This window comes from Lycorma delicatula, chromosome 5 (genome assembly GCF_047948215.1).
Source record: "Lycorma delicatula isolate Av1 chromosome 5, ASM4794821v1, whole genome shotgun sequence".
Lineage (NCBI taxonomy): Eukaryota > Metazoa > Arthropoda > Insecta > Hemiptera > Fulgoridae > Lycorma > Lycorma delicatula.
In genome coordinates, this window is record NC_134459.1 from 45,711,339 (window position 1) to 45,734,761 (window position 23,423).

General features: G+C 32.2%; 1 pseudogene; it reads left to right on the top strand.

Annotated features, from left to right (window-relative positions):
- LOC142325672 (glutamate receptor ionotropic, kainate 2-like) overlaps positions 1–23,423 on the top strand; it is a 50,038-nt pseudogene that overhangs the window by 5,762 nt on the left and 20,853 nt on the right.

Sequence of the window (23,423 nt, forward strand, 5' to 3'; positions counted from 1 at the left end):
GTCCCTTGTTCTTCTGTATCTTTAATGTTTTCCAGGGATAAAATGAACACAATAGTCGGTTTGATAAGTCTTTTATCGTTTTAAAACATTTGCTTGAAAATCTCTCTTTCAACACTAATGTCGTTATATATGTGTAAAGTCTCATGAAGGTTTAATTCAGATTTATATTTTACAATAATTAGAAAATGTGTTTCGTTAAGATAACTACGTAATTATATACTTATTCAATTTACTTGAAATAAACGTACTTTTGTTGTTATTGAAATTTTATTTATTAAATCTAATTAGAAATAGATTTATCTCGTTTTTAGCTATTAAAAAGGTTTTTGATAGATAAAAAATATTTCTTATTAGCATAAAAGTATACGTTTATAAGCGAGTATTTAGTTTAAAGAGGAGCTTTTTATCGTCGCGAAAAGATTAAATTTATTCGCTATATTAATTGAATTTATTTTTCCGTAATAGACTTTTTTGTCTTAAAATAAAATTTACAATCGGTTAAATGTTAATGAAACCGTAAATAACTATGATCACATAAAATGAGGTGCAGAGAGGCTTCTGTAGAAGTTCATCGTTAATTAAATACTAATATTTCTATACAGAACATCGATATATGTACGCGTAAAAGTTAAGTCAGAAAACAGTACCGTTAGCGGCTCAATCGCAGCATTAATAAACAAGAGATACGATGAAACACAGAGAAAAAAAATTAAAATAAAACTAAAGTTAATAACGAATGAATAACTAAAATTGAATGAAGCCAAGTAATGGATTGATGGCTAACACTCGGTTGATGCAGCTGAAACTAAAATCACATGAAATCAACGAGAACCAAAACCTGTAGTAGTTTTAGTTTCCTAACGTTTTCACTACTGTCTAGAAGCGAAATAAATAATTCACTTTTCCATAGTAAATCTGTTTAATCGTAAATAATCTGTCTAATCATTTATTTTAATAACAGATTATTAATAATTTTTTTTATTTATAATTACTACTTAACTATAAATTTAAAAATCTGATGTGGACACCATATCACTTCCTTGTACGCCTATTAAATTATATATACATTTTTTTTTTTAAATGAAAAGTACATAAAATTTTACTTCATTAATAACTTCTGATATTTTTCTTCTTTTTTTTTTTTAATTGTTACTGAATCATTATTTATTGTAAAACGTTATTTTACAATTAGAGGTTAATAATTATTAATAAATCAGTATATTTAAATTTAAAAAAAAATGTTAAAAAAATAGAGATGAAGTCTGATTTGAACCGACGTGTTTATCGTTGTAAGATTTAAATTTTTCATTAATAAAAATTTTATTCGACTATAACTTTGGAACCGATGAAAATAATTTCACTTACGATATATCGTTGAAAATCTCTAAACGAGGACTTATTATTACGATTAAGAAAAGTTCAAAATCCGAATTGTTTTTTAATTTTGCCCCTTTTTTGGACACTTTTAGTCGAGTCGATTGCGATCAAAAGGGAAGGTGTAGAATTAGATGTTACAATAGTCCTAAAAAAAAATGTTCAACGTGCTACGGCTAATCGTTTTTAAGTAACGCTAGATACATACGTAGTACGTACAGACATCACGCCGAAACTAATCAAAATGGATTCAGGAGTGGTCAAAATGGATATTTCCGTTGAAATCTGAAAGCCGAAATTTTTCGCGATCACAATACTTTCTTTATTTTGTACAAGGAGGTAAAAATCATTACAATAACAATGTTTATAAATAAATAAGTCGACATCCAACAAAAGAAAAACTCGTTCGTTGGTTGAAGTCGTTATATTTTTAATCATGCCTGTTTAAAATTTTGCCAGCGTATAACTAATTAATTACTAAATTAATTATTATTACAACATATTAAAATAATAGAATACAAAAAGTAAAAGAATTATGATGCAACAGATTCATATGAAAACAAGTTGAAAAAAAAAAATTGTTAATCGCATGAATGATAGTGGATTAAATGTTTTTTTAATTATAATTTAAATTAAACGGAATGAAATTTATAAAAATTCAATTATACAGATTATCTTTCTTCTAATAATTTTGAAATTAAGTAGATAATATCTGAAATTCTTATAATTGTTTTTCGTTACATTAATAAATACAGTCATATGATTTGGAAGTCGAGAGTTCCAACGTTCAAGTTTTAGTAAAGTTAGTTACTTTTGTACGGATTTGAATGCTAGATCGTGGATACCGGTGTTATTTGGCGGTTGGGTTTCAATTAACCACACATTTTGAAACGGTCGAACTGAGGCTGTACAAGATTACACTCGTATATATCATCCTCATTCATCCACTGAAGTAATATCTGAACGGTAATTCTCGAAGGCTAAACAGGAAAAAAATTATATTTATAATAATTATTAACGTAATGCTTATATCGGTATCTCTTAGGTACATTTGAAGACCTATATTTGAAAAAAATTGTCGAGTTGAAATAAAAAAAAATAGGTTAGCGAGCGTTTTTTAAGTTCGGTTAGATTATATTTATAATTTCTCTACAAATACCTTCAAATATGCACCGATTTGAAAGAAAAAGATATGAAATACAATACGTAATACGCAATGTGAAAAAAATACCGTTGCGGGGGAAAACAGAAAAGACCTCAAGTCGGATTCGTTCTTGGTTTATTTAGGTATTGTTTTTATAATTAGTTTCAGCGGTGTAAATAAGTCCACTAAATGAAAGTGAAATGCTCCAACTCGTATTACCAAACCGTATTTGCAGAACCGATCGATGAATTTTATCTTTTATATATATCGGTTTTCTATATAGTTTTTATAGAGATCCCATTTCGGTTTCAATTTATCATTATTCCAAGATATTTTATTTACGTTTATCTTCTCTAACGTGGAACAATTACATATGTTATTACCTAAGAAATTAATGTAATTAATACGCAATTTTAGAGGTTTATTTAAATTTGGTCGCCTTGTCTTAATAAAGACTAAGCGTGATATATTTTGTTTTCTTCACGTTCAATCCCAAACTACTACCGTTCAACTAATCCGTTATCGTTAATCGACTATTCTTAGCCGAAGAGTAAACTTTCTTTTATAAATATTCTGAAAAAATTACCACCGAAACGAAATAATTATACCGTTTTATACATCAAGATTTAGAAGATCGTTTACATATATTTTGAAGAAAATAAGTGACAGTACAGTTCCCTGTGGTAAATCGTAATATAATTTAACTACATGTTAACGGAATCAGAATTTATTTTTAAGATATGCGACCTTAATATCCTTATACCATAATATCCTAGTTCGATGATTGCCAAACTGTGCGCCGCGACGCTCCGAGGAGCCACAGCCTCTTAAAAGGGGCGCCGCGAAATATTGCAAAAGCTTCATAATTAATTGAATCGAGACATTTAAAATTATTAATTTAATGTTAATAAGGTAAAAAAATAATGAAAATTCAGAAGTTTTATTTATTTTTATCCCTTACTTACGAGTAGTCGTACTTTTACTTAGGGGTAGGGCATCGTGGAAAAATGTTAATCGAAAAAGGGTGCCGCGACTCCGAAAAGTTTGGGAACCGCTGTCCTAGTTTATTCAGTAATTTTGAGTGAAATATAGTATATTTATTAGATCCAGATTATAATCAAAATCATATATAAAAATTATGGAGAATAGAGTACCGGCTTACAGTAGATGTTATCGTTTATCATAAAGAACGGTTTATATCCTGGATTATAATATTTTCCTGTAGCATGCGTTTCAACCGGTCGACGCAAAATCAAACCATCTCGGAAGAAGTTCTTCAATATCCAAAGTAATAATTAACGAAATGGGTGTCTGAAACCCGAGCAAAACCTTGAACATTACTCCGAGTAGTTGGTTTTTTTTTATATAATGTGGTTTCTCTTAAGTTCGATTGTTTTTTCCTCGCTACCCATCACAGTTTTTTTTTTTTTACTCTTAATCCCTTCTTTCTCATTGTCGATTCTATGTTTGTTTTGAACCGATTAGATTCTTTATAATGAAATGAGTACATCGAAATCTGAAAGTCTAACGGATTCTTGAAATCTGTTCGGGAGGTTTTACAAAGAATCCGTTTCTTGTCTGCTTACTCTACAGCAAATTTAAATGCACGTTGTTTTTTTTGGAATTTTGATTTCATATCTACGAAACTCTATAATTAAAAAAGATTATCATTAGGTTTCAGGGTTTTTTCTGAAATAGAATAAGTACTTTTTAAAACTCTAAGAAAAATGTCGGTTAAATCTTTAGAAAACCTAGATTTACGCTCTTTTTCGGATACATGAAATTTTTTACCTCTTCATAATTTCTTAGCTTTTCATAATTTAATAAAAATTAAATTATGAAATAAAGTTGAAAAATTGTAATTTTCTAAGTCATATTTTATTATATATATATTTATTATTTTTTTTGTTATAATGTTTCATTTATAAAAAAGCATTTCTAGAAAGCACGCTTGCTAAAAATGCACGCAAAGTCCTTTACAAGATATACATAAATCAACAAGTATTGAATAGAGAGCAAAAAAGGATAAACGGTCAACACAACAGTTAAATTAAAAAAAAAAGTATATATGAAAAAAATCAGAAGTTATTAGTGAAATAACATTTTTTTGTACTTTAAAAATTTAGATTTTGAACATGGGACCGCTTAGGATCTAAAACGCACATACATTTTCACTATAGCAACGCATTCCTCGATCGAATAAGGCGTTTTAACAGTTTACCACTGAAGATAATAGACGAGAGCGGTAACGTACCCGCCAATAGTGACGCTAACAGTAGCGGTGTTGAAGTTAACACGAATGACTGTAGTTCGATCGGTTCGATTCGTTTTTTATGTTGCTCATCCGACATTTAAAATGAAAGATTTCTTTTGCTACTTTTTCATCGACGTAGTCTGTAAAAACTCAAGTTTGCTTGCTTTGCCGAGTTCCATTTTTCCAGTTCCGTTTTATATCGTAGGTTTTCTCCTGCTTCAAAATTTGTCATTCGGTCTTTTCTAATCTTTATAACATTTTTAAACGGTAGAAAGACCGAGTTTAAGAATAAATAACAGTCATTAATATGTAAATACGCAATAGCGTATTTGAAATAAAACGCTGTCGATGAAGATGCCGAGAAAGTTATACAACGTCGATTCGGATTTTTTTAATATGAAAATAAACTGAATTATTGGTTCGTAATTTTTTATCTTCAAATTTACGTTTACCTAGTAACATCTTTAAGATTCAGGCACATATTTTACTATCGTATTCGTAAAAACTGCGCAAAAATTTATAATGCGATGAACACACGTATATTTGGGATTTGTCTGTGTGATATTTTTCCCCCGGTCGGGTAATATAAAACGTTTTATATTACTCGATATATTGTCTTTTTTTATATTTATTTTTTTTTCATTTTCTCGGATTAGCCGAGAGAGATTTAGCGGGATCTTTTATTACCGGCTGACTTTCCTGTTATCTATGTACTAATGTATGCCAGAAGCAGGTAATTTAAAAAAAAAGAAGTAATGTAAACTACACGCTCAAGCTAAAAAATAAATATAAATAATGTATAACGCCCTTTTTTAAAATATAGCAAACAGAAGTTAAAGCGTTAAATTAAGTTAAAGTTAAATTTTATACCTATAAAATATATTTTACCTTTTTTGTAGTATCGAACATTTTAATATATTAGCAGTTACAAATAAATAAAACCACATACTGTACTATATATATATATATATATTTGTGTGCGTGTATTTAACAGATAAGAAATGGTGACGTTACGTTGAATGTAATTTGAAGTAATATCCCTCTAATCAAAGACAATCCGATGGAAAATTACGGTTGAGTCACCATATGGCTGGTAAAGTCACCTTATTTTTTACAACATAAATAAAAACAACCCCTTGTGTACATTTGGAAATGTAAGAAACTTTATTAAATTTTTAAAACAAACAAAAAAATACGTAAAACATTCTTGTATAAAATTATTTTCCCGTGAGTATATTACAATATACTCGTAATAAAAAATATTTCTTTACAATATTACAGCACTGAAGTAAAAAAAGGCTTTTTTAAGCATTGTATTTTTTTTGTTTTATATAAATGTATGAGAAATAGTTAAAAATATTACTATTAAGAGAAACCACAGTGTTGGCTGATTTTGCATTAGGGGACTGGGTTTATCAATCCAAGTTGTTTATTATTATTGTTCTGAGCTGTGTACGAATGTCGTCATTAGCTGTCGCCAGTCTGCTGTCTGTGTGCGTTGGGTGTGGTAGTCTCGCTGTTGTGAACATTGCTTTTTGTTATACAATGAATTATTATTTATTGTAAACATCTTTTTCCTAATAATCTTTTGTTAATAATTATTAATAAATGAATATATCTGAATTAAAAAAGAAAAGTTAAAAAAGGAATGAAGTCAAATTCGAACCGATGTGTATTACCCTTGTAAGATCAAAATATTTCATTAACTAAAATGAAATATTTTGCTAAAAAATATCATAAGTACCACTTATGACATATCCTTGAAAAGCTACCGATGAGTACTTATTACTGCAGTTAAGAAAAAGTCCAAAATCCAAATTGCTTGCGTTTTGCGCTTTTTTGGGTCAGGTCGATTGCAATCAAAATCCAAGCACAACTGCATGTTACAACAGTCCTAAATCCAAAATTTTAACACGCTAAGGCTAATCGTTTTTAAGTTACACGAGGTATGTTTGTACTTACATACGTACATACATTCGTAAGTAGAGACGTCACGCAGAAACTACTCAAAATTGTTTCACGGTTGACCAAAATGGATATTTCCGTTGAAATCTGAAAACCGCATTTTTCACGATTACAATACGTCCTTTACTTCATACAAGGAAGTAATAAAAAAGCCGCCGAATAGTTGGCATCGCTAGAAAATTTTGCAGTGCAATCATTTTAAACTCTATTTGTACCTCAGGGAATGGTAAACGTAATCAAATAATATTTATAGTCGGAGGGATTATCGATTTTTAACAGATTATTAAACTATTATCATCAGTAGATATAATGAAATTAATACAAAATAAATGTATACAAATTCAAAAACATAATAAAATAAAAATTACAAACATAACATCAACATTAACATCAAATATACTCGTAGCTAAAAGAGGTAAGTAATTTGTTATCGAGTATATTTGATGTTAATGAGTCTAACACTTTCCGATATCATCCTATATGCCGTCAAATGAGTCGGCATTATGGTACGGCGTAGCCAGATAAATTCGGACAAATAACTTTAGTTAACAATTCCACGATCGTTTTGTTATGTCAATTTTAATAATCCCGATAAGATTTCTATCATCTGGGTGTGTACTAAAGTGTCCGGATGAACGAAATTATAAGTAGTCACCTTAAAATGTTCGAAATCGTATGCCTTCAAATTCGTAGTTTGATGTACATCCTAATATTAAGTGTTGTCATTCTAACCCACCGGGTTGGTCTAGCGGTGAACGCGTCTTCCCAAATCAGTTAATTTGGAAGTCGAGAGTCCTAGTAAGTAGTTCAAGTCCTAGTAAAGTCAGTTGTTTTTACACGGATTTGAATAGTAGATGGTGGATACCGCTGTTCTTTGGTGGTTGGGTTTCAATTAACCACACATCTCACGAACGGTCAAACTGAGACTGTACAAAACTACACTTCATTTACACTCATAGATATCATCCTCTTAAGTAGTATTATCTGAAAGGTAATTACCGGAGGCTAAACAGGTAAAAGAAAGAAAGGTGTTGTCATTCTATTACATGCTTTATTATTTCCGCCCTTAAAGAAGTTTTAGAATAATCGGTCGAGAATTTTTATGTAAAACAATTCACCCTCAAATACTCTCTGTAGCCGGTAAATGCGGCCAGATTGAATTTCCCATCTTTAAAATAGTTTCACATCGATTTTTATTATTGTTCTGACACCGCCAATTTTTGTAATTTCTGTTATCACATTTTCGACACGATCGACTAATCTCCTGCATATAATTGTTCCAATCAGTTGTGAATGACACAAACTCACGGACATACAACTCACGTGATGTTATCTTGTTCCCATTAATAAATATTATTATTATTTTTTTTTCCCCTACTCTCCCCGACCGGATATCCATTTAAGTATATTCAGTCGGGGAGAGTGTCCTTTTACTCTAAGGGAGTGTCCCCCGCCCACCGGTTGTACACCCGGCACGGCAGGTTAGCTCCCCCGGTCTCGGATCTTTAATTTTATTTTATTCGCCTGGCTCTAATCCCCCGCCTCGGAGACGGGGTATGGCTACGCCACCTCCCATCCCCTCAGCAGGGAACCGGGTCTCGGTCATTATGTCTTTGCCTCTAATCAGCGGTACCGCCCCCACTAAGCACCGAGGCACCCGCAGGAGCGGCACCGCCAACCGGGACTCGATCTTTTATTTGTCCCACACTCCCCAGGAGTTCCCCCCCTTCTCAGGAACCCGCACACCACGGCGTACGGGCCCTCCACGGAGGGACTGTCCTCCCTACCCTAATTTCACAAACCCCTTCTTCTGTCCTCTTCTTCCTTGGTGCGTAAGATTTCCCCGGCAAACCTACGGAACCAATCCCAGTTATCGTCACTATAGACCATCCAATTTAAGAGGTTTTCAGGTGTAAGTCCGTTGTCCAAAATTTCTCTTCTATTTGGAGCCCATCTTGGGGATACAAACACAGTGTGTTCCGCATCATCAGTCTCTGGGCAGTACACACATTGTGGGGTAGGTCTTTTTCCAATTCTAAACAGATAATGGCCGAACGAGCCATGCCCCGTCAACAGTTGTGTCGTATAAAAATCTACATTACCTATTCTATTACTAGTCCACATATTTATGTTGGGGATTAGTCGCCTGGTCCAATCCCCAACTCTAGAGTGTGTCCATGTATCCTGCCACTCTTGATCGATTAGCCGTTCAATCTCATCTTTGGACATACCCCTATATCTAAATGTTCTTTGTTTAATTTGTAAATCAATGGGTAGAACCTTCGTTAGTATACACAACGCGTCGTATGACACTGTTCTGTATCCCGCGGCTACACGCAGTAAAGCAAGCCTGTTTACTCTTTTTAATTTTGTTTTGTTTCTCTGAATATTCATTGTATCTCCCCATATCGGGGCCGCATATAAAATTGCTGACGTGGTAGCCGCAGTTATCAGTCTCCTTATTACCATTTTCGGTGTACCATGGTTCTGGAAAAGAGTCCTCAATGCCTTAATCAAAGGGGTGACCTTGTTACAAATCATCTCTACGTGTTTGCTAAATCTTAGGCTTTTATCCAAAAGAACCCCTAAATACTTTGCTTCTTTGACCTCCTTAATTCTCTCTCCTCTAATGTTTATATTGAGGTTTCTAATAGGTCTTCTACCTGAAAACACCAAACAACAGGATTTGTTAGGGGATATCTGTAGCATGCTTCCTACCAGCCATTCATCAATTATTCGTAACGCCTGATTTGCTTTATCCTCTAGGTTATTAACTTCTCTGTCTTCTACTAGGATAGCAATGTCATCAGCATATCCAACAACAACAACCCCCTCGGGATAATCTAATCTAAAAATTTTGTCATAAAAAATATTCCACAGTATAGGCCCAAGGACTGATCCTTGTGGAACTCCTCCAAATATCTCAAATGTGGATTTTCCTTCTAACGTTTTAACCTCAATGAATCTACGGTAAAGGTATTGATTAATCTGGTTGACTAGATAATCACTTATATTCATGGCTTGTAATGCTGCGATAATGGCTCTCCAAGGAACAGATCCAAAAGCATTTTTTATATCCAACATTATAATAAGTGGGATTTTCCTAGTTCTCCACGTGCCGTTTCTACTATTTAATGCCCAGGTCTTAACTTTGTCGATCGCGTTTATCGTAGACCGGCCTTTTCTAAAACCATATTGCTCCGCGTGTAAACAACCTTTTTCCTCGATTTCTTCTCCGAGTCGGGTTTCTAGTAATCTTTCGACTACCTTATCCATGCTATTTATTAGTGTGATTGGTCTGTATCCTACTTGTTCTTGATTTGGTCCTATTTTAGGAATGAAAACAGTTCTGGCTTCTTTCCAACTATTGGGGAAGTTACGGTTTTGTAAGCCATAACTTGCAACATCCACTAATTCCCAGGGTATGATCCTGGCAAGGTCTTTAATGATGGCGGCAGGTATGCCATCCGGTCCTGGACTTTTTTTATTTTTTAATTTCATGATGGCTTCCAAAACCTCCTTTTGAGTGAACCTGCCAGCCTGACACTCAATTACCTCTCTATTGAGATCTTCTATTCTGGGAAATAGCAATTTAACCTGTCGTGCCGACATTTCAGCACTCAATGTCGGCACGTATCTTCCCAGGCGTTTGGTCACTATCCTAAATGCCTTTCCCCAGGGATCTTCGTTAAGCTCTTCACACAACTCCAGCCATTTCTTTTTTTTAGCTTATTTGATAAGGAAGTTAAGTATTTTCCTAGCTTGTCTGTATTGCTCTATCGCAAGACGCCCTTCTTCTTCCATTCTATTTCTAGCGCGTAATCTCTGAGCTGCTCTTTTGTATCGTTGCATGATTCTTCTCTGCTCTTCTATCTCTGCAGACCACCAATAAACCGGGTGATATTTATTGTTACTCGGCGGTATTTTAGCTATCTCCTCTTTAATTATATCCTGGAACGCCTCAGGAGTTATTTGTGGACAATTTTTGATTCTGTTTGCTGCGTTGTTGGTAACGCGGTGAATCTGTTGTTCTGTCATTCTACTGAAGATGTTTAACTGTCTTCTTCCTGGTGGGTACTCTCTAAGGGTGACTAAAATGTCCCTATGGTCACTAGCAGTTTCTTCGTTAAGGACCTCGAAGTCGATTGAGTCAGTACGGATCCTACTGTCGATTATAACCAAATCAATTATCGAATTATGTCTTCTTGCGCTATAAGTGGCGGTCCCGTCGTTAACACAATTCGCGCCATTAGCCTCAAGCAGTTCCTCTAGTATTCTTCCTCTAATATTCGTGTAGGCCGCGCCAGCTAGCGCTGTCTTACAATTGAAATCGCCTAGGACAAGTGTTCTCTTACAGGAGCGCGTCATGACTTGCTGTAAGTCAAAAAGTCTATTTTTAAAGGCTTCCGTAGTACAATTAGGACTAATGTAAATTCCTATTATTATTATATTGCTTAACTCTACGGCTACCATACCATCACCCCTATGATACAGGTTGTAGTTCACATTGCCAGCAATCCTTCTGATGGCCACATCCCCATTCCTGTCAGTCACCCAATGTCCCCTAGCCGCCAAGTACACATTTGGTTCCGTGGCCACCAAGAAGTCGGCATCGTACCTTGTTGCAATCTCCTCAGACAGATCACAAGACAAGCGACTTCTATTATTATTAATTAGTATTACTTTAGTCATGACCTTTGTTACAGCACGGGTTCCCGGTCCTATGTGAAGTGGCTCCACAGTCCAGGCATATGGTCGCCTCCTTGCAATCTTTAATTACATGGCCGGGTTTACCACAGTTGAAGCAGAGGTTTGAACGGTCCTGGCCTCTGCACTCTCTTCTGCTGTGACCGACATCCCAACATCGATGACATTTCTCTATATCCGTCCGGATGTAGGCCCTGCAACTCACCCACCCTACTCTCAGCCTTGCTGCAATTAATTTCGTTGCATTCCTTTGACTTGTGACCACCGTGGCATTTTTTGTGTTTCCAAATGCCTCCCTTAGTGATGTGATCTGAAAGTTTTCTCCTTGTCCTAGTACCTTCTCTACCGCTTCCCTGATCTCTCGCTCAGTAGTGTCGCCTAGCATGTCTTTTACATGAACAACTGTTCTACGGTCTCCTCTTGTTCTTATATCCACCTGGAGATCCTCTGCTCTGTTCTTCAGCAGGGAGGAAAACTCCCCCGCCTTCTGCGCCCCACTAATTCGGACCTCTAGTTGTTGATCCCTTCCCTGTTTAATTGACAGTATTTCGCCGGCCTCCTCAACCTTAACCTTTTCTTTCATGGTTTTCAACAGATCGGCATAAGATTTACCGGGGGCCCTTACTACGACCGTTTTACTTTCAACGACCGGGGGGGTTTCCCTTCTTGTTGATACCGACCTGACCTCGACCTTGCCCTCCCTTGTTCGCTCAGGCTGGGGAGTAACATCCTCGGCAAGGTCTTACCCTTCCTCATCATGTATATTATTATTTTCCTCACTATGATGCCCGCTGGACCACTGGGAACCACAAAGACAGCTGACTCCAGCTTACCTACAGCTCTTCGTAAGGCCTTTATAATATGAGAGGCCATTATCTTATCTCCTTCTCTAGAATCATAGATTACCGTGTACCTAGTTCCGGTATTTGTGATCTTTCCATCTTCGAGGATGGTGGAGTCTTGTAAGATCATTGCCCCAGGTGCCGTCCCAGCATACCGGCTGGATGGCTTTAATCCATTTAAATCGATGAAAAAACAGCTGTCATCTCCTGGTCTTAGATCTTTCTCCTGGGTCAGCCTGTTCATTACCCAGGTTGACCATCGTGTGGGTAATCTGTCTATCAGTTGTTCATCTGTCAGCTCTACATCTAGAATATCTGACATCTCGTTCCTGCCATGACTTTCGGTTTGCGTACTTTGGTCAACTGTGTCTGGAGTCTCATCATTTATTCTTTGTAAATCTTTATAAATTTCTGTCAGAACCTCTCATGAGCCTTGATTGCCGTTACACTGTCCCATTAATAAATAAAATGAATTATGGTCACGAAATCAATTCGGGAATATCTTGGCCAATAACAGACTCGCATCTGGACTTTCGTGGGACTCATTCGTGGTTTGTTACAACGTCGTATGACTCTCTCGATGTATTGTAGCTTAAAAGTCATTATACGGTTATTTCTAAACCGTTCCAAAAAAAGAAACTCTTATTCTGAAGAAATGCAAATACTTCTTATTCATTATGTGGTAAATCCAAATTTTCATTTATCACTGATGTAAATCTTCTGTAGTACAAGCACAAATATGCTACGTGAATAAACAGGAGAAACTATTTCTGTATAATGAAAGCAATAAGATAAAATGGTAAAAAAAAGAAAAAGTATTTTTTATTTCACGTTTTGCTCAGAATCAAACAATAATACAACACACTATTGTTTTTCTGGAAAAAATTAGTGTGACGTCATATATACTATACAAGACCCATTTATATATAAACCTACGATTAGCTTGTGGTTTCTTGATGAGGCCATGCAGCAGCTAACTACAACTGTGAGCAATAATTGACTTACCTGGTTGACTTCTTACTATAATGACAAGGAGTGTTAAAATACTAATACTGTATTAAAGATGTAAGTCTTGAAATTATGAAAAATATTGTAAAAGAATAAACTTAAGTAAGTTATTGTTAAATAACGAAATATTATTGAAACACCTACTGTGAGTACTTTTGTTTCTGTACAGACAAAAATAATAATACGAAGCAGCTACTTGTGAAGCCAATTACAGAATAGTAAGTAGTTGTGTGAAAACAATGCGGGAAAAGAAATATTTTTTGGTCATTGAAATATAATATTTTATTTCTGTAATACCTGAGAGATATTCCAGGTATCACAGAAATTAAAAGCTGAAACCATCAAAGGCTGTAAAACCAGAAAAGCATTTCTATATGGTTTATTAATTTCATTCAAAATTCATTAGCATGGCAGTGTTCAGTAGTGAAAGGAAATTTACTTGCGAGTTTAGAAATAAAATTTATTTGTAAGAAATGAACTGCTAAAAATCTCTTTCAAATCATAAATTACATTCTGATGCTGCAGTTTAGGTTATTTATATAGATATTATGGTTTATCAATTAGAACACAAAAAACATAACTGAAAGCCGCATGATTAGAGTATTTCCATCTCAAATCAATTAAGGAATTGCTGCTCATAGTCTTTGCTCCACTGGAGTTGAGATTTGCTGTTAATATATGCAAGCATACAATTTAAATTTATTTTATTCTAATTATTACAGTTTATATTTCTCTGTTGTTGTTAATTAATCTTAACAGAGATGCAATTTATGAAAAATAAGTAAGTTATTGTCATATTATAATTTCTAACCGTAACTCATTTTAATTTCTTATATTTACACATTAGATGAGCATTTTAAAACAATTCTGGTGAATGCTTACAATATTATTACTGAAGAATTTCTTAACCATATGATGGATAGTAGCATATCTGCTTTTCATTTGGAAGTTTCTAGTTTGAATCCGAGTTACCTTGTCCATTTTTCAAAAATTATAAAATTCTCACATCAAAATCCCACATGTAAAACTTCAGTTTTAATCATCCTCACACAAGAAAGTAAATATAAAAGTTTTGGTATAGAGTAAACGGATATACTCTTGTAATACCTGTAGGAAGAAATAATTATTATTAGTTCTATTAATTATATGAAATATTTTATATTTAATCATCATCATAGAAATACTTCTTGAATTGATTGATCGATTTTTATGATATTCCAGGAATCTCAAGATATTTCTGCAACATTTTTAATTCTGGTGAAGTAATCCACCAGAATGAAAGATCCTGGTGCCCACCAGGATGCATTTATTTGCATTCTTGTCCATGTAATGTTTGTAACAATAGTTTGTTGTATTTTTGCAGCACAGACCAGGATCTGTTTTCAATCAGAATCAGATAACAGAATAGCGGCCAGAAAACTGTATCAAGGAGGCATTAATGTTAAATCACAATTAGTTTGACCAGGCCAAACTATTTCCTAACTTTCACAAGGAAAAACTAACTGCACACAAGTGCTACTCTGACATAAATCAGAAATACTATTTAACAAATATTTTCAATAAAATTATTTATGTCCTCAAAAACAGAATGTAGAACAGTGAAATAATACTTAATCTATATTGCATGTTTAGCTTTTTAGTATTTAAATTAATGAAATGTATCTACTTAATTTTAGTTGTACTAGCATTTTGTATATTGTGTGACATCAGGTGCCGACCGATAAAGAATCTCGATTCTTCACATTTCTTGTGAAGAATCACTTCACTTTTGTTTCTGTACAGACAAAAATAATAATACGAAGCAGCTACTTGTGAAGCCAATTACAGAATAGTAAGTAGTTGTGTGAAAACAATGCGGGAAAAGAAATATTTTTTGGTCATTGAAATATAATATTTTATTTCTGTAATACCTGAGAGATATTCCAGGTATCACAGAAATTAAAAGCTTAAACCATCAAAGGCTGTAAAACCAGAAAAGCATTTCTATATGGTTTATTAATTTCATTCAAAATTCATTAGCATGGCAGTGTTCAGTAGTGAAAGGAAATTTACTTGCGAGTTTAGAAATAAAATTTATTTGTAAGAAATGAACTGCTAAAAATCTCTTTCAAATCATAAATTACATTCTGATGCTGCAGTTTAGGTTTATTTATTACTGGAACTCTTCCTCGTCAGGGTGCTGGACTTAATCCAAAGGTTATGAATGACATATTGATATTTTTGTACATTATCTTATATTTTTTAATTAATCATTTATTTTCAGGTGTGTTTCATCTTAGCTAATAAAAGTCATTTGAAATTAAAAAAAAATGTATGCAACAAATTTTTGGGACATAAAAAGTAACTTAGTAATTAAAATTACAAATTGAATGTTTTATTAATTAAGTTCTTTTTATTGAAAATTCTTCTATAAGAAAAAAATCCCTAGAAATAATCTTGTAGCCTACTATAGCTAATAATAAATAATTAGCTGCAGTAAAAAAAAAGATTTTTTTTTAAGGTTGTCAGTTGTATGTTTCCATATGGGAAATATTGCCATACACTGGTCTCAGGTTTTTTCCTACATTTTCTATCTTGCCACCTACTTCCCTTCTTACAATTCTTTCTCTTTCTCTTTCTCTTTCCTCCATCTTAATAAGATCAGTCTTTTTTCTTTATCTTCCTACTGCTTCTTTATCTTCAAAACTTAAAATTAACAGTCATCTCTTACTCCCTTCATGATATAGGCATTTTGTAAAATCTTTACCTTGCTCTGTATTAGACAACTCTTTCTATTTTAGCAGTTTTAACATTAATGTGCTTTCTCTCATGTCAACCAGATTTTCTTTTCACCTTATATTTGTACCATTGAACCATTTTCTCTGTCCATATCTTTTAATCTTTCTACTTCTATTATTTTCATTAGTTTGTAAGAAGTCACCTGCATTCTTACATTTTTCTTTCTCGGCTATTTTTTTCTTTATCTCCTTAACCATCTATTCCTAATACAATTCGTTGTATTTTTCTCTCTGTTTTCTTCATCTTTCTTTCTACTGTTATTTTAATCAGCGGCCACATTTCACATTTATTTTTTTTCCTTCTAATCAATGTTAATATCTCATACATAGGACACTGCCTTATAGAATCAAACGCTTCTTCATAATCCTTATTCCAGATATACTGGTAAATTATACTGTTTATATTTTTCATTCAAAATTCTTGTTGAATATATTTATGTGACTTACAATCTTATTTGATCCTGAATGTCACCAGTTCAATATATGTTATCACTTGTTCAATACCTGTTCTTATCTGTTATAATTTATTGTTTTTTGTCAAATTTAGTATATTAGTAAATTTCATATTGTTCAAGCATGTTAAGGTTTTTATGTACTGTGAGCAAAATTTGCTAGTTGTGATTAGTATTTTGTTTGTACATCAAGTTTCTATAAGGTAATTTACAAAGATTAATTCTGGTATTTCAGTTTTACAAATCACATCAAAGAAGCAGGACATTCATAAAAAGAGAGTAACTATTACACATAATTGTATACACAGCACACATAACATTAGATCTCAGTATATTTGAATCATACAAAATTTAAACAATAAATCTTACAAAAAAAGCATATTTAAGAACAAACACAACATATATTGAATATACTACTTGAGTACAAACTAAAAATGTTTACTAATCACTTTAACATAAGCATCATTAAAAGCAGTCCATCATCGGTGACCCTTCTTTAGAAGGAATTATGTAATTAGCTGCAAAAGATCCTCTGGAAGAACAATTTCGATGTAATTTGAAAAATATTCATTTATAATCTATCTTCTTCTTTAGTTGTTTCCCTGTTCCTAGTAGGCTGTCAAAAATTTATTCTAATGTTTTCCTCTGCAGAAACTATTTGTTTATTCTCAAAAACACTTTCAGAATAAACAAACTTTGAGAAGTCTTGGAAGACTTTGTTTAGTCTTCAAAGGTAACTTCTATGCATTTCCTCCTTAACTGAATCCATCCAAATCCTTCTTCTGTTCCCCATTTCATTTGGTATCCATCCATTTGGTCTAGGTACCAGCACCACCTTAACTGAATTTAAACAACTCCTTCCACAAAACTATATTTACACAACTTCTGTCTTACCTCTTAATATTTTACTATTTCTTCTGTTTTTTTTCTGTTTTTCCCAAAAAAGTTAATCTTTACATGTAGTTTACAAGAAGCAGAAATGCAGGTATGTGCTGTTTAGAGACTATGCCCTCCCCTCCAATGAATACTTCAAGTTGGGCATGTAGTTTTCATATAAGAACTGCTCACACTTATTTATAATTTTTAATAATTCTAAAGTATTTTCATACTTTATCATGCTGCTCAACATTTTATTTTAACCTAAAAATATACTGTTCATCATTTATAATCCACGTAATCATTCTTTCATACATGTTGATTCTTAAAAGCAGTTCTAAAATTTACAAAACAAATTAAACTGCTAAACTGTTATTACTGTAGAAGTTAAAACACTTTTAATCTACCATGAATATACAAGGAAAATTATAAACATTTAAAGTTGTAGTGATTATTTTGTTTTCCTAGTTTATCCTTAACTGATGATATTAGTCACACTCTTGTGTTTCTCAAAGGTTTTATCAATATTAACTTCAGTTATATTCAATGTACACAGTTGTTGCTGCATTTTCTTTTCTACTAACTGAATAAATTATAAATTTTTATAACTCTAATTATGTCTTCTTCAGCTACTCAAAAACGGAAATGCTGAGTTCCTAGAGCAAATCAAGTACTTGATTGTTTTAAAATTATCATTAAAACTATTTTATAATTTATTTAATGAAATTTATTTTAGGTGCCGACTTCTCAGCCAACAAGATTATTTTCTTTTATGAACCCTTTGGCTGTTGAAATTTGGTTGTATGTGTTAGCGGCTTACGTACTTGTTTCCATAACAATGTTCATCGTTGCCAGATTTTCTCCATATGAATGGCAAAATCCACATCCATGCGATATTGAAAATGACCTGATAGAAAATCCATTTTCTCTCGCCAACAGCTTTTGGTTTACTATTGGAACTATTATGCAACAAGGGTCTGATTTGAATCCTAAGGTAATGACTATTTATGTGCTGTGTCCTGCTTTCTTATCAATAAAACATGTGCATTAATTATAACAAAATACTACTACTTATAAATTATTTTTATTTTCTTACATTAAAAAACAAAGTTTATTTATTTAGCAAAGATAGTTACAATTTATTACATCATTACAGAACAATTAATTATTAAACAGTCAAATGTCAGTAAGATGCGCTGTTATTAGTTATATTTTTCTGAACTGAAATTGTTTTCAGTGTTTAAAACCATATACAGCAGAAGATTTGCCTGTATGTTCCTGAGATTAGTATCTGGGGTTTTTTTTAAAGCGATTGCTACACTTTTTTTTCCATTTATACATTATATTTTATAAATAGTCGTATTTGTGTATGTTTATGTAAATATGATCACTTTCTTTGAAAGCAAGAATTGAAAACTTTAAAGATTACCCACAGATACAGTAAAATAAATAAAAACTGGTTTAATTAATTAAAAGTTTAATCAGCAAAAGAAAAAGTCAAGTGAATCAACTGCATCTGTATACTAACATAACTTGAACATTTTACTTGTATCACATTAAAGTCACACATATATATACTAGCAAGTCAGGGCTCCACACCCTGGACCTCTGATGTGTTTGCATAATCCTCTTGGTTGTGAAAATAATACTGATAAATAACTTAAAGCCTGAAAATTTCTCTTTCTTCTAACACTTCCCTGGTTCTTGACATAGAAGTTCTGATGTGCTCCTGCTGTAGATGAACATATTTCTTTTGATTCCCCTTTCCTTTACCCTAGAATTTCCTATCTCTTGGGAAGGGACCAAAATCAAATATACTTCAAAATGCATAGTCTATTATTTTTATGTGGAAAAATGAAATCAAAAATGGTGTTAGGTCGTCTTCCAGGAAGAAAATTCTCAAGTTCACCCCCAAGGAGGCCGGGGCTCAATCTATGGCTTAAAAGCTTAACTGGGAAAACACAAATGTATCCTCAAAGGTCGATTGATTCTCATGTGATCCTGTTGCAAACGAACAGAACCGCAATAAACTTTCACATTTATGTATATGAGTATATAATTTCTAGAACTATCTTAATGTAATAAGTGTAATTGCAATTCATTTGAACTACTTTAAATTTATAAACGCATTGAAAAATGTCTTTATTAGACATACACAAATCAAATACAACTATTTGAATGATACTAAATGGATTTCTCAAAAATTAGTATTATTTCTAATTTGTAACATCATGGTGGAAACAAACTGCATTACAGTTCTAACAGTACATTTCATGTATCTGAATTGTATTAATTTTTTTTCTTTTATAATAGTATAACCTCATTTGCATATCAGAGAACTGGATGCTCAAGACTGAATTTGCTACATGATTGTATGTGGCTTTATAGAACCGCATAGTGTTAAGTCCAGGTTCAGTTATTGTTTGTTTGCCTTACTCATTCACATGGGGAGTTCACAAGTATTTGCATTCAGCTAATATAGTGATAATTCAACTAATTAATAAAAAAATAATTGATTCACTTTCATCAATGAGTGAAAATAAGTTCAATAGTTTATTATTGAAAATTCAAACATATAACTAATTATGTAGAGAAAAGCATTTTCCATACTACTAAAAAATTCCCTATAAGATAAATGTATTCTCTTTTAACTATAGAATACATATAACGTTTTAAATCTCTATTTAAAATATGATTTATTAATATGGTTGACTGTTATCCACTTATTACATAAGTCTTCTCATATCCAGTGGAGCTTTTTTGATTTAAGACTCACTGGCAACAAAAATATTACTATTATTAATAGTCATACCAACAATCAAAAATAGTATGCTATAATTAACAAAATTTTAGCTTTAAGTTTTGATATGCATAGCTCATTTAATACAGAAGCATTTTGAGGTTTCAGATATTTGTTTAATACAGTTTATCTTATTATTTTCAGCAATTTAAGTAAAAGTTTATTATTTACAAGTGTTATCTGGTTGTACATAATCTACTTTTATTTTTAAACTTATACATTTAAAATTGCTATAAATGTCATCATTTCATAGTAACAAAATTTCAGTTACCTAAATAATTACCATTATGTGATATATCATATATTAGTTACTGTGTACAGTTGAGGGAATTTCTGACTCGTACATATAATAAAGTTAAAAGAATAACCTCATGTGGAAAAAAGCAGATTTATTAATTATTATTTGGAAATTTTTTCTCTAATTTGAAGGATACTGCTCCTAAAAATGTGCTTTACATATTCAAAGCGTAGGTTTTTTTTAATGCACTTTGCATAGTTTAGAAAGCACTGTGTTGTATAAATATTTATACAACACCGTGCTTTCTAAAATATGGCAATTGTATAACTGTTTGGTAAAGTCCTTGAAGTCATTTCTCTATTATATTTCTGTATTTAGTAAAAAAAAGATACATGTTTTACCTATTGGTATGAATAATTATTGTAAACTAAAGTTAACTATCAGTTACTAAAATGCACTGAAAAAAAATAGGAATTTATTCATATTAAAAAAAAAATAAAAAAAGTTTAAATCCTAATCCAGCTGAACATGTTGTTTGTACCTGCTGAAAATTCAACTGATCCTCTAGGTAAAAAACTGAATTTGATTAGGTATATTTCTTTAGTCACTGAAATAGTAAATTAAATATAAATTAGGTCATGAGAAAAGAGCTTATTACAATCCAGTTTTCATTTTTAACAAATTAAATAACAATGCAAAAGATCGTCTGATCTATTTATTTAAAATTATATTAAGATTCCCTTTAACAAAAGTAGTATTATTCTGTAAATAAGTTTTTAGCAGAAATGATTAGATGAATTAATTATTTCATCCTTTTCATTACCTAGGCTCTTAATTACTAATTTTCTGTAACAGGCTTCATTACAAGTTCACTGAAATTCATAATTATTAGAAAAAGTAAAGTTTTTTTTTAAGCACAGTAAATGGTAACTGATATATGTAATAATAATATTATATTATAGTAATTTATATATATATTTAGTTATTTATTTATTAATAAATACTATTAAAATAAGAAAAAATTAATTTTTCTTTTTTTCTTACTAGTTAAAAAATTTTGTAGAATTTTTGCAGTAGTATTTTGAAAGATTGCCTTTTAAAAATAAGTGAATCACAATTTGATGAATTTATATAAAGCTTTTAACTTTTATATAAAAGCAGTTTTATAAATACAAAGCAAACAAAATTTATAAAATATAAGGTTTTAAGAAATTTACATCATAAAAATTTCAGTCACTTTTGCAGTCATCTTCAGTGACTACGTATATTTCTTTTAGTAGCAGGAAAAATATTTATGAAAATAGTAATGTATAACTAAGAACAGAATTAGAAAATATTATTCCTTCATGATGAATATTGTTTAATTAGATCAAAATTCAAAAAATTATATATGGTAACAACTTCTAAACTATTTCAATACAGGAAGCTGTTAAATTTCTTGATAGAAGAAAATAACTCATCAGAATGATGTAAAAATATTCTCATAATTTAGACTATTTATTTAAAATGTATTTTTTTTCCATTTTATGTGCACTCGTTACTTACCAGTAGTACCTAACATTTCATGAAGTATTAATGTATGATAATATTATTATTTACATATTGTGACCTGCACAATGTTATTTTGCAGTACTTCTCCTCATTTTATTGTAATACGGATCAGCAATTTTGTAGTATCTCCATAATTATTCAATAATGGCAGAAACATTATTCTCTCATTAATTTTTAATTTCATTGTTTCAGTCAGTAAATATTCTTTCGTCACGTCATCGTGTTTTAACCTAACCTTAACATTCTATCTTTTCTTATATACTGTTTGCATCTATTCGGAAATATCATCCATCCTATTAGAAGATTTGAAAGTTATTGTACTAGATGTTCATAATATACTTTGTACAAGCTGAATTGAACTGGCACATGGAGATGTGGTATTGATTGCATTTCACTCTTTACCTTTCACCTTGCAAGGACATTCACAACTGTATGCTATCCTAGCCAATGTGTCATGCATAATTTCACTATATTCATGTAGTTATTTACCCTTACTGTCATTATGAGTAATCTGATGCAAAATAATTGATGATAATAATGAACTATTATTATTTCCAATTTCCTCTTCAGGAGAGTGCATGAACTTGAGCCAATCGTAGCTTTACCACCTTCTATTTTCTTTTCTTCCCATAACCTCTTCATCCATTCACTATGTTTCTTCTTCCTCTCCTCCACTCATCCTGCATAATTGTCCATAGAATTGTAGATATCTTTTCATAAAATTGTCGGTGATGGAGTATGTGTTTTCATATAATTCCTTTGTTGGGTCATTTGATCCAGGTTCCGTCTCTGAAAGCCGCACCATGGATTTTCTTTTCTTGCTTCTCAGTTTCATAAATTTTGGTCATTCTTCTGATAGTTGGCCTCCAACAAGGCAACTGTGTTGTAATGTCATAGTTTCACTTTGTGAAACACTGCCCTTTTGTTATAATGATTCCATGTAAGCTTGTACACCTTTTGCAGTTTGAGTATTCTTTCTGTGTTGGATATTGTACTCAGTCCCGTGATTAGATGGTTTTTTCCAAGTATTTGAAGTGGGGTGCTTGTGAGATTTTGCCGTACTGTGTTTGCAGCAGGAATTTTACAGTTGATTTAGCATCCATGTATTGTGTCTTTTCTTCTTATGAAAAAAGTCTGGTTTTACAGTATATTTCATGCAGTTTCTCAAGTGCAAAAAAAGCTTCATCTTTGTTATTTGTTAATACAGCCAGGTCATCTGTAAAGGCTAAGCATCTCATGGTAATTCTATTCCTTCCTGTTTTCCAACTTGGATGCCTTTGACTTGCTTCTGCCATTCTCTGATCACCTTCTCCAAGATGATACTGAACAAAAGTGGTGATAAGTCATCCCCTTGTCAGACTCCTGTGTGAACTTCAAATGGGTTTAAGATTTCCGTCGTGAATTTGACTTTTGTATGGTTCCTGATAATGTTTCC